Source organism: Rattus norvegicus, chromosome 3 (genome assembly GCF_021556685.1).
Source record: "Rattus norvegicus strain SHRSP/BbbUtx chromosome 3, alternate assembly SHRSP_T2T, whole genome shotgun sequence".
NCBI lineage: Eukaryota > Metazoa > Chordata > Mammalia > Rodentia > Muridae > Rattus > Rattus norvegicus.
Window position 1 is genome coordinate 101,571,885 of NC_141536.1, and position 11,379 is coordinate 101,583,263.

An 11,379-nucleotide genomic window follows, 5' to 3' on the forward strand; every position below is an offset into this window, starting at 1 on the left:
ACCAAGGATACTAATGGCATCTCTGCGTACCATTCAGGTCATAGCTCACGTGTCGACCTCTCAGAGAGGCCTTCTTTGGTTACCCAAACGAATGTGATCACATGATCACATTTCTCACACCCTTCTGCCTCAGACTCACTCTGAAACTCACTTGTCTGAAACTTGATCACTCTTTGTCCTTCCCATTCTTCTTAAGGATCTCCGTTCTGGGCTTTGTCCTGGCCATAGCCAGTGTACACTACATATTTCATGGACCGGAGATGACAGCAAATTGCATGGTTCCCAAAAGGAAACTTTAAATTCTCATATGTGTCAGTCTCCTTTTCCCACATTCTCAGCTTCCTCACCATGAGCAGGAACTGTCCCTTTTAGTTAAACTGTACAGATGTCTTCAAGTCACGTGACATTGATATCATTTCTACAACATGAATTCTAGATTCCAACCATACACTCTATAGATTCTCTATGGTGTTTGCCAATCTATCCAGAAGTACATGGAGCCTTCAAGGTTATCAGACCTCAGTGCAAGTCCCACTGCTGGCAACTTCCAAACACAGCATCCAGTCAGAGCAACTTGTCTACATGTATCATATCATTCAGAGCCTGGATTTCAATCTGTTAACTTTAAAATGCAAGGCAGGTTTAAAGATTAACAATTTACTTGGATAAAAGCAAAGGGAAAAATATAATTAATCACTTGCCTGTCCCCCAACACTAGTTTACAAAACCATGGCGCAACTTTATTGAGCTCAAAATTGAAGGGTGGCAAGGTTAATATGTAGCTTTAGACCTCACAGTTTCATTAACAAACACATTACAGGCTGTAAAGCTGAACTGACATTAATGCTAGGCCCAAACAAAGTAAATAATTACTGGCTTGGCAAATGAGGAAGTACTTGCAGAGTTTGTTTACATTGGGTTTTTGGAAAATTCATGTTGGCAAAAAGTCAAATCCTGTTTGACTAGTAATTGTGACAATCGCTTGCAGATGCTGCTGGATGAACAACAAAAGAATGGAGTTATGGCTTCTCTCTCCCCCTGCATTTTCCCCTTTGTTACCTCCCCCCCACCCCTTACCATTTTGGATCAATAAAGAACTTGCAGCCACAAAGATAAGTGGGTTACATGGCAGATGGGCCTTGGAATGTCTAAAAATCTCATGTTGAATTTTGTCTCTTGGACCTAGATTGGAAAAGACACAGCTGCATTCAAGCTGCCTTTGTGAAATCTATGCTCCTTCAAAATGCCTGTGGGTACTGAGGTGCAACAGAATGAGATGGAAGCCTGCTTTAGAGTTTTCTGGCAAAAAAAAAAAAAACCAAGTTGGCTTTGTGTTAGTGTACTGTGAATAAACCACTGAGTTCACAGGACCTGAAGACAGGAGAGTGGCTGAGGAGGATCCATTTTATTTTCAATAGCTGGATTGAAAGCATAACCAGGAATCAAGGAAGACACTTGAACAGCTAAAAAACAGTTCTGGTTCTGCAGGGCAATTGAGATCTGTGACATATAATTAAAATAATTTTGATTTTCTCTCATCAAAATTCTGTACCTTGCCAACTAACAGCTAATGATGCTTCACACAAAGAGAAACATACACACACACACACACACACACACACACACACACGCACAAAGAGAGAGAGAGAGAGAGAGAGAGAGAGAGAGAGAGAGCCTCATCCCTCTAAACCCTGTGATCTAAATCTCTTTATTCTTGGGAGATAAGTTTCACTGATTTTGAGTATAAAAGCAAAACCTGGATCTTTCGAATTCTTTTTCTACCAGCTTTGAGCGGTGAGAACCTGAAGATCCTGAGATTTCATAATGCATAAGGGTCATTCAACATGAGGTTCTTTAAAGCATTCCTTCCCATTGAAATCAAACTCCATGAGCTTTGTGATTCAAAGTCACGGCCATTGTCTACCCCAAGTCACCATGCTATTCTTTGTTTTATTTTATTAAAATAAATTAAACAATATATTCAGATAATAGTTTTATCCGACTTCTTTCAAATCTTTCCCACATTCCTCATTCCATGACCTTTATTTCTCTTTCTCTTTTAGAAACAAAAGAGAGGGGAGAAGAAATGAAGGAAGAAGGAATGAAAGGGGAAAGGGAGCACAAGAAAACACAAACTCAGAAAAATCCAAAATCGGAAACTGTAATATTCAAAGAAAAGATCTGTAAGACAAAACCATCCCAAAACAAAGCTATCTGAGACAAAACTGCATACAAGTATTATTGGGTTCCTTTTGTGTTTTTCGTGTACTGTTGGGCATGACCCTTAAGTGTGGGTAATTTATCTAGTGAGAGTCCACTGCAGAAAAACAATTTTTTCATTGTAAATTGGTTTAATGACAGATACCTTCTTGGTTGCATGGAGAACTGGTGTCCACTTTGTCTTCTCGGTGCTGAGACACTATCTGGCTTGAACCTGGGCAGGCACTATGTGTGCTGCCACAGTCTCTGTGAGTCCATATGTGCATCAGTGCTGTAGAACACGGTGTTTTCTTGGAGTCACTCATCCCTTCTGACCCTTGCAATCATTCTGCCTCCTCTTTAGCATAGCCTACTTCCCTGGGACCTGAAGAGAGTTTTCTTGAAGAAATCCCATTTAGGACTGAGTCTGAGTGAGTTTTTTATCTACTGCAAGAAGTTGTTTCTCTGATGAATGCTAAGCACGCCCATCATCGATGAGATTAACAGAATGTTGTTAGTAGTTGTTTTGGGGCAGAGCAACATTATTTGTTTTTCCCCTAGTCCCATGCTCTATCCAGTCAGATTCAAGGCCATACAAGCAGTGTCAGGAATGGACTACATCTAGTAGATCAGACCTTAAATCCAATCAATGAGTGATTAGTTACTCCCATGACCTTTGTGCTACAATTTCACTAGCACAACTTGGAGGCAGGTCACAGATGTACATCATAGAGTTTGTAGCTAGGCTGGTGTTTACCTTCCTCCTCTGGTAGTACGAAGAATACATTCCGTAGAAACGAGGACCAGACAGCAGGGGTGAAGGCTCTAGTTAGGTATCACAATGATGTCTCCATTTTCAATGAGATCGTAATTGTGTTCAGGAATAGGACCTTACCATCCGTTTGTGAAGAGCAACCCACAGCCTTATCAGTAACCTGAGATATTTGGGGCTTCCTATGTGGCTTCTTGGCCAACAATCAAGTAGACGTCATCCATTTCTGGCACTGGAGTTTTCACTGGATGGCAAAAGGTGACTTGTCTCCCTGTCATCCCCATTTGTTGATTATTCCATTTATATTCCTTTTACAGAAGTATATACCATAGGAGGTTTTTACAGTGGAAGGTTTACATATTACCCCTCAAATGTTCCTTAGTGTGAGTTGTTTCTCCTCATACTCATCTCTTACCCTTCTGATTCATTCTCCTCCCCATTTAATACGCCCACTCCAGTCTCCCTCCTTTCTCTCCATAACTGTGCATTCTATTTCCCTTCAATAGGGAACTCTCCAGGTATCTTTCTTAATAATCATTTGAGTTATTATTGAATGAGGCTGAATAAAAGATCATTATCTCCTAAAATGGGAGTTTCTGGTTTCTTTGGAACTCAGTTGTATAATGTGATGTTTTTCACAAAACCATCTTGGGAGAGGATGTTTTGCTGAAGAAGATATATGGGAGGATGTTTTGCTGAGAACAGAAAAACATTGCTTCTTTTTCTAGAAGCTGCCTGGAAAAGAAGCAATATGATGTTTTAGTAGGATGGATGCGTGAGAGGATGTGATTTTTGGAAAGGATATAAGTATAACCCAATAGACAGCGGACAATGCTGTGGTATTGGTTTGCCTTGCCACTCTTTGCTGGTCTTCATCAAGCTTCGCTGTCACTGGTCTTCCTTGATGCTCCCTTGGCATTGATTTATTTTGCCTTCTTCCCTGACTTCATGGAGAGAAACTCACCAAAACACCTCTTGTGATATTCCCATGGCTTCTTTTTTTACACTCCAGCTTTCCTACCTCCTAGTCCCCCCCTTCCACAGTTCCTCATTCCATTCCCCTTTCCCTCTGTCTCCAAAAGGATACTCCTTCCATCAGGCCTTTCCACTCTCTGGGTCTTCAAGTCTCTCAAGGATTAGATGGTTCGTCTCCCACTAAAGCCAGACCAGGCATTCCTCTGCTATGTATGTTGGGAGCCTCCGACCAGCTCGTGTATGCTGCCTTGTTTTGAGTCAGTGTCTGGGAGCTCCCAGGGGTCCTTCCTTGAGGCCTTGGGCAGAACCTCATACTTTCTTGTGGATAAAACTGACACTGCTGATTCCTGGATAGCGTTTGCAAATGGATCAAGCTACCACTGCTGATTCCTGTGGACTGAATTGTTGATGTGCTGACAACAAAGATCAGAATTGCCCATAAGAGCTATTTCTAAACAGGTACAGGTCCTCCTTTGCCCTATTATCTTTTCTTTTCTACTACCTCTGGTGGGTGGTGGGTTAGAAGGGATGTCAAAACATTAAGAACCCTTATTAAAGTAAGTTTTGAAAAATCTAAGCCTGCAGTCTCCTAAATAAACTAAAAAGAAGCCTATGCTCAAAATGTATCACTTTTGAACCCTTCAGATGCTACGTCCAATCACTGCCAATCTTGATTTGAATCGTCCATGTTTTGAGATTTATCATAGCCCTAACTGAAAAAAATATAAACATTTCTGGGGAAAAAAACTTACTGTGAAACTTATCAGCATTTAGGTAAAAAACCAAAAAGATATTATACTTTAAGTTGTCAAATTCTATAACCCCCAGTCTTTCCCATTGCTCAATGTCTTTGATCATGAAATTTGGATTATATAAGGCACTGTGAAGGTCTGAGTGGAAGCAAAATATTCAGAATAAGCATAGAATCTTTGGTTTATATGTGGATTTTCACTGGACTATTATTACCAGACAAAAACAACAGCATGAATGCCCACAGATGGCTCTAAATGCATTTGACCTAACAATTAACCAATAAAACAATCTAGCATATTTTAACTGCGGGCTTAATTATAGGAATAGGTGCGAATAATCTACCATGGTATGATATGTGACTACAGTAATATTTGAGGAAGATAATTTTAGAAGCCTGTTTACTACATTGTTTGTTTTCCATTTTTCACTGTAATCAATTTTCCCCATGCTTGAGCTAGCCAAATAGTTTGCCATGCCACATCCTTGGTCACAATCTTTCCACCTATAATATGAAGCACATACATTACACATTTTTTGACAGCTGCCACAATCTAACCTTAGCCCAAACCCATAGTCATACTGCGGGTACTCCTTTCACATCTACCTGCCATCCTTGTAACAATCTCTGGGCTTGATATAAATGACGATTCTGAGGGAGAAGAAGCCATAGGTTTGCTTAGTTCACCAGATTTGAAAAACCTCATTGAAGTTTTTTCCATGTTACTCTAATAAAATTCTTATTCTCGGAATTCTACATTTATATTCAGATCATAAAACTAGACCTTAAAAGTTTTAAAGCCTTTTTAAAAAAAATGGTACTTTATACAAATTTGGACATTTTATATTTTATATTCTCTCCCTTCTTTGCAATGGTTTAGCAACCATGACAAGATGGGTAGGCAAGCCCATGATTATCACATGTGTGTCTTTGTTTTAAGTCTGTGGATGGTTTGTCTATACATATGTCTGTGTGCCATGTGTATTCACGTTGCCTGAGGAGACCATAAGAAGGAACTGAATTTCCTAGGAGTGAAGCTATAGACAGTCGTGAGCCAGGTACCATGCAGGTACTGGGAACCAAATCCAAGTAAGAGTAGTCAAGCCATCATCATTTTTAACCACTGAGATAGAGCCACAGCATTTAGTCAATGTGGACAAAGCACCCCTGAATCACACAGTGTCATCCTTCCTTCAGGATAACAGCTACTGGTTGGGCCAACATTAGACTGTTAAGTAACTTGCATGCAGAAACCAGAATTATAACCACAGGTAAAATTGGATACATTAGAGGTAAATTCTGCAAGAAATAAAAAAGAAGCAGAAAGCAATTATAAAGGGAGTGCTTAAATTAGGTATGAAGGGTTTACACTATTGATTAAAGCATCTTCGAAATCAATAAAGGATTTTGTAGCAGCCAGCTTGCAGAAACCTTCAAGAGAAACTATCTCATTCAGTTTAGAGGTTAGAGGCTTCTGCTTTCATGGATGAAGAAATCCATTCTATGTCTTTTAAAAATATTAATAAAGGAATTACAAACTGAGAGTCTAAGATCAAGTGTCTCTGATTGGCTTTAGACAACTTTTTAAAGAAGAAAACTATTGTTAAAAAATTAAGTAAATGTAAAAAAATACAAAATATATTTTGTTATATTTAATTTCATTGTCTCCTATCTTGTATCATATTGTAATTTCTCCAGAAAAGACTTCCTATAAAATAATTACAAAATATATTTATGTGTTATTAGATAGACTAACAGTCCATATTTCAGATAGATATGTATTAATTCACAAAGACTTTTAGATCTTTTCAGACTGTGACTTTCCAAAATTCTGTATTTCCCCATTTCTACTAAGAACACGTTTTATAAGTAAGTTTATAAGCAAGTGTTTCTGTTAGTCATATTACTGGAAACCTATTTATGATAGCTTTGGCATCTGAATTTGACAACATTCAAGTCAAGATCAATGGCAGTAACTACCAATGGCATCCACTAAAGGAGAGCCCAAGTGGCTCGACTGAGTTGTAGACATTATCCATTTCAGGAAAATTCTGTGGAACAAGACCATGCATGGTTCCTTTGGTATAGAGAAGACTGACTGTCTTGAGTCTCCCTGAAAGAAAAGTCAGCAGGGTACCATTAACCCAGCAAGTAGAATCTGTGGGAGTAAACTTCCTGAAGTTAGACATTAATTCATAAGCAACCAAATAAAGGAAGAATCAAGAAAGCTGCTAAAACCCAATGAAGAGCCTCAGGAAATATGTGAACTATGTGGTAATCTCCAAAAAGATCCACAAAAAGCGAGTAGCAGAAAATGAGATCTGAACACTCAGTAGAGGCAAAGGAGGGTAACATTGCCACTTAGCAAAGATATCAGTCAACTACGATACTCCTTGTTGGGAATGAGACAGGGGGATGTAACTGATAATACACTTAAAAGAAGAACAAGGTTTATTCTGTGTGATAAAAGTCTTTTTAAAAACTTAGTTTGATTTAGTATGTAGCTGTTTTAATTAAAGAAGGTACTTTCTACTAACTAAAATTAGTGACTGTTCATTCCTAAGAGTGGCTTGAGAATTCAGAGTATGCAATAGATAACTCAGGCAGAAAATCAGTGGAAATAACCCTAAGTAATATAAATACAAACAAAATAAAAGAGAGTCTTCATACTTGTTTTCTAATCTTTTCTTTATTTCCTAAATTTATTGCACTTAGTCTTTTTCCCTATTTTTCTTTTGTTGTATTTATTCTTAACTTTCACCCACTACCTGGAGGTTTCTGTTTAAAAATCATGGTTTTCAACCCTGAGATTTCACCTCACACCAGTGAGAATGGCTAAGATCAAAAACTCAGGTGACAGCAGATGCTGGCGAGGATGTGGAGAAAGAGGAACACTCCTCCATTGTTGGTGGGATTGCAGACTGGTAAAACCATTCTGGAAATCAGTCTGGAGGTTCCTCAGAAAATTGGACATTGAACTGCCTGAGGATCCAGCTATACCTCTCTTGGGCATATACCCAAAAGATGCCTCAACATATAAAAGAGACACGTGCTCCACTATGTTCATCGCAGCCTTATTTATAATAGCCAGAAAATGGAAAGAACCCAGATGCCCTTCAACAGAGGAATGGATACAGAAAATGTGGTACATCTACACAATGGAATATTACTCAGCTATCAAAAACAACGACTTTATGAAATTCGTAGGCAAATGGTTGGAACTGGAAAATATCATCCTGAGTGAGCTAACCCAATCACAGAAAGACATACATGGTATGCACTCATTGATAAGTGGCTATTAGCCCAAATGCTTGAATTACCCTAGATCCCTAGAACAAACGAAACTCAAGACGGATGATCAAAATGTGAATGCTTCACTCCTTCTTTAAATGAGGAAAAAGAATACCCTTGGCAGGGAAGGAAGAGGCAAAGATTAAAACAGAGACTGAAGGAACACCCATTCAGAGCCTGCCCCACATGTGGCCCATGCATATACAGCCACCCAAATAGACAAGATAGATGAAGCAAAGAAGTGCAGACCGACAGGAGCCGGATGTAGATCGCTCCTGAGAGACACAGCCAGAATACAGCAAATACAGAGGCGAATGCCAGCAGCAAACCACTGAACTGAGAATAGGTCCCCTGTTGAAGGAATCAGAGAAAGAACTGGAAGAGCTTGAAGGGGCTCGAGACCCCAAAAGTACAACAATGCCAAGCAACCAGAGCTTCCAGGGACTAAGCCACTACCTAAAGACTATACATGGACTGACCCTGGACTCTGACCCCATAGGTAGCAATGAATATCCTAGTAAGAGCACCAGTGGAAGGGGAAGCCCTGGGTCCTGCTAAGACTGAACCCCCAGTGAACTAGTCTATGGGGGGAGGGCGGCAATGGGGGGAGGGTTGGGAGGGGAACACCCATAAGGAAGGGGAGGGGGAGGGGGATGTTTGCCCGGAAACCGGGAAAGGGAATAACACTCGAAATGTATATAAGAAATACTCAAGTTAATAAAAAAAAAAAAAAGAATTTTTCTAGCAGAGCTGTCTGGACCAGAGAGATTTTAGAATAGCAAGAAAAAGCTGTCTGTAGCAGAACAGAACACACACACACACACACACACACACACACACACACACACACACAGAGAGAGAGAGAGAGAAGGTGAAGAGAGGCATGTGACATCAACCTCATGCCTCTACACTCACATGCACACACATACAGGTGTACCTGCACACACATACACCCCTGCACAACCATTCATACACATTCGTACACCAGTACACACACACATATCTATGCCAAAAAAAAATGTAACTAGGATTCTGAAATGTTTCCCACCATTGCTATTGTAATGTAAAGACTTAATGGGATCATTGTAGAAGCCAATAAATGTAAAATGGATTTCAGAAAAAAAAAAAAAGAAATGTATATAAGAAATACTCAAGTTAATAAAAAATAAAAAAAAAATCATGGTTTTCTTTGTGGACAAATCATTCCTGAATTGTTTGGATTCTTTCATCTACAAATCAAATACAATTCAAACTAGAATTTTAGAAAAATAATTGGTTGGTCTTCATCAAAGAAAGCTTGGACTTTCTTACTGATCCTCATTTTTCTCTCCTTGTCTAGCAGAAATCCTTCCCCCCTGTGATTTGCATCTGTTACAAGGTCAGGCCATGTGTCTATCACAAAAGCAGCCACCAGGAACATGAAAACACTCTCCAATTGGCCACCTCAGCTCTACGTTTCAAGTGGTGCTAGTAAGGACATGATAGATGCCCCCACCAAGCACAATAGAATGTACAAAGGCGGTTACCAAAGGAAATACACGTTGCTCAAGCACGAAGACGAAAATGGAATCAGCGACTGGCACCCCTTCCAATCACACTGATGTGATGTTGCATACTGAGAGGGTTACTGGTCACCTGCAGGTCTCACTTTAAGGGAGGATTTCTGTCCTCATCTATTTTTGATTGGGAGTCTCGTCTTTAACAGATGAGTCATACCTCCAGTCCAGGTTTTCTGTCCCCAGTAAGGAAAAATATCCTGGTAGAAAAAAAAGAAAGGAGATCATAATAAAATTTTCAACATTTTTATTGCCTGTGAAGGATTTTAAAATTTTAATCACAATTTTGTTAACTTCCTACTCTTCAAAGAGTGAAGCAGAGCTCTGTGGGCACGAGTGTGGGCTGGACCTCCTGACCTGGAAAATAAATGAAAGGGTGCAAAATTTCTCTGTGACTTCTGCAGGTAAGTCACAAAGAAAGCTCTCTCTCTCTCTCTCTCTCTCTCTCTCTCTCTCTCTCTCTCTCTCTCTCTCTCTCTCTCTCCCCTTCCCCTCAGAAGAATTAGTTGCCACGTTGTGGCCATAGGGAGTGGCACTGTTAGAAGGTGTGGTCTTATTGAAGAAAGTGTGTCACTGAGGAGGTGGGCTTTCAGGTCTTATATATGCTCAAGCCATGCCCAGTGGGATGCTCCCCTTGTGCTGCCTGCAGTTATAGAACTCTCAGCTTCTTCTCAAGTACCATGTCTGTCTATATGTTACCATGCTTCCCATCATGATGATAATGGATTGAACCTCTGAAACTGTAAGACAGTTCCAATTAAATGATTTGATAAGAGTTGCCATGATCATGGAGACTCACACACCATCTTGGAAGACCTATATGTAAGTTTTCTGAAATGAAGCTTTCTATCAATAGTCAACAACTTGGAATCATCTTGCAAGTTACTGTGACAGCTGATTTCCTTTCCAATCAGGTTTCATATGGTACTGGTACTGCTGGGTGTCATGCCCAAATGAAAATACAAGCTAAACCCTTTGCTAAAGTTCTAGGCCCACAGAGAGTGCAAAAATAATTCACACTTACTGTAGTTGTAACAGCTAAGTTTAAGGGCTTTCCTCTACGCAGAAATAGTTCAATAATGCATGTGCCCGCTAAAGCTCATAGCAGATATTCATGGAACGGAAAGAAAAGAAAGTGGGGTAATATGCTGCCTTATGTGAGACCTGGCACAATCTTAATATGATAACATAACTGCATTTTCAGAAACAATGAGAGGCAAAGAGACAGAGGAAGAGCAATCCATGCAAGTTCTCAGTTCCTTGATGATACAGTGTTCTTAGTTTGAACTCTGTACTTTCTAAAGCATTTGGAAAACTGGGTTAGAGCATGATTTGGGGAAGATGGAAAATATAGTGAGATTGTTCTTTCTGTGTGTCTCTCTCCATCGCTCTCTGTCTCTGCCTCTTGCTCACTCTCTTCCTCTTTCTGTATCTCTCTCTCTCTCTCTCTCTCTCTCTCTCTCTCTCTCTCTCTCTCTTTTCCTCCTTACGAGAGTAACATACTGCCCCTAGGGGCATTTCAGGTGTGGCTACAGTGTCACATGTGTCTCAGTATGTGACAGGAAAGAGACAGGCTATGCCTACACTCAATGTTCTGACCTGTGAACATCTGAATGATTAGTAGCCTAACATTCCCTGAAAAAAAAAATGGATCTGAGACAACCACAAGTACTATGCCAGAGTGCCCAGACAGGGAGTTAGCCTAAGAGGACTATCAGTATAGGCAATGGAAAAATGACCCCCACACAACCCTTGCCACCTACGGTAGTCAGGAGATCTGGTCCTGAAGTTATCAGAGCAGGAGAGTTGTCCCTGCCCTAAGTAGCTGCAGCATC

General features: G+C 40.0%; 1 non-coding gene across 1 annotated transcript; it reads left to right on the forward strand.

The window, feature by feature from the left end:
* Positions 1 to 11,045: 11,045 nt before the first annotated feature.
* LOC120102042 (small nucleolar RNA SNORA17) lies at positions 11,046 to 11,177 on the forward strand. Its single transcript, XR_015685147.1, has one exon. It is a non-coding gene; the product is annotated as a small nucleolar RNA SNORA17 (small nucleolar RNA).
* Positions 11,178 to 11,379: the final 202 nt, after the last annotated feature.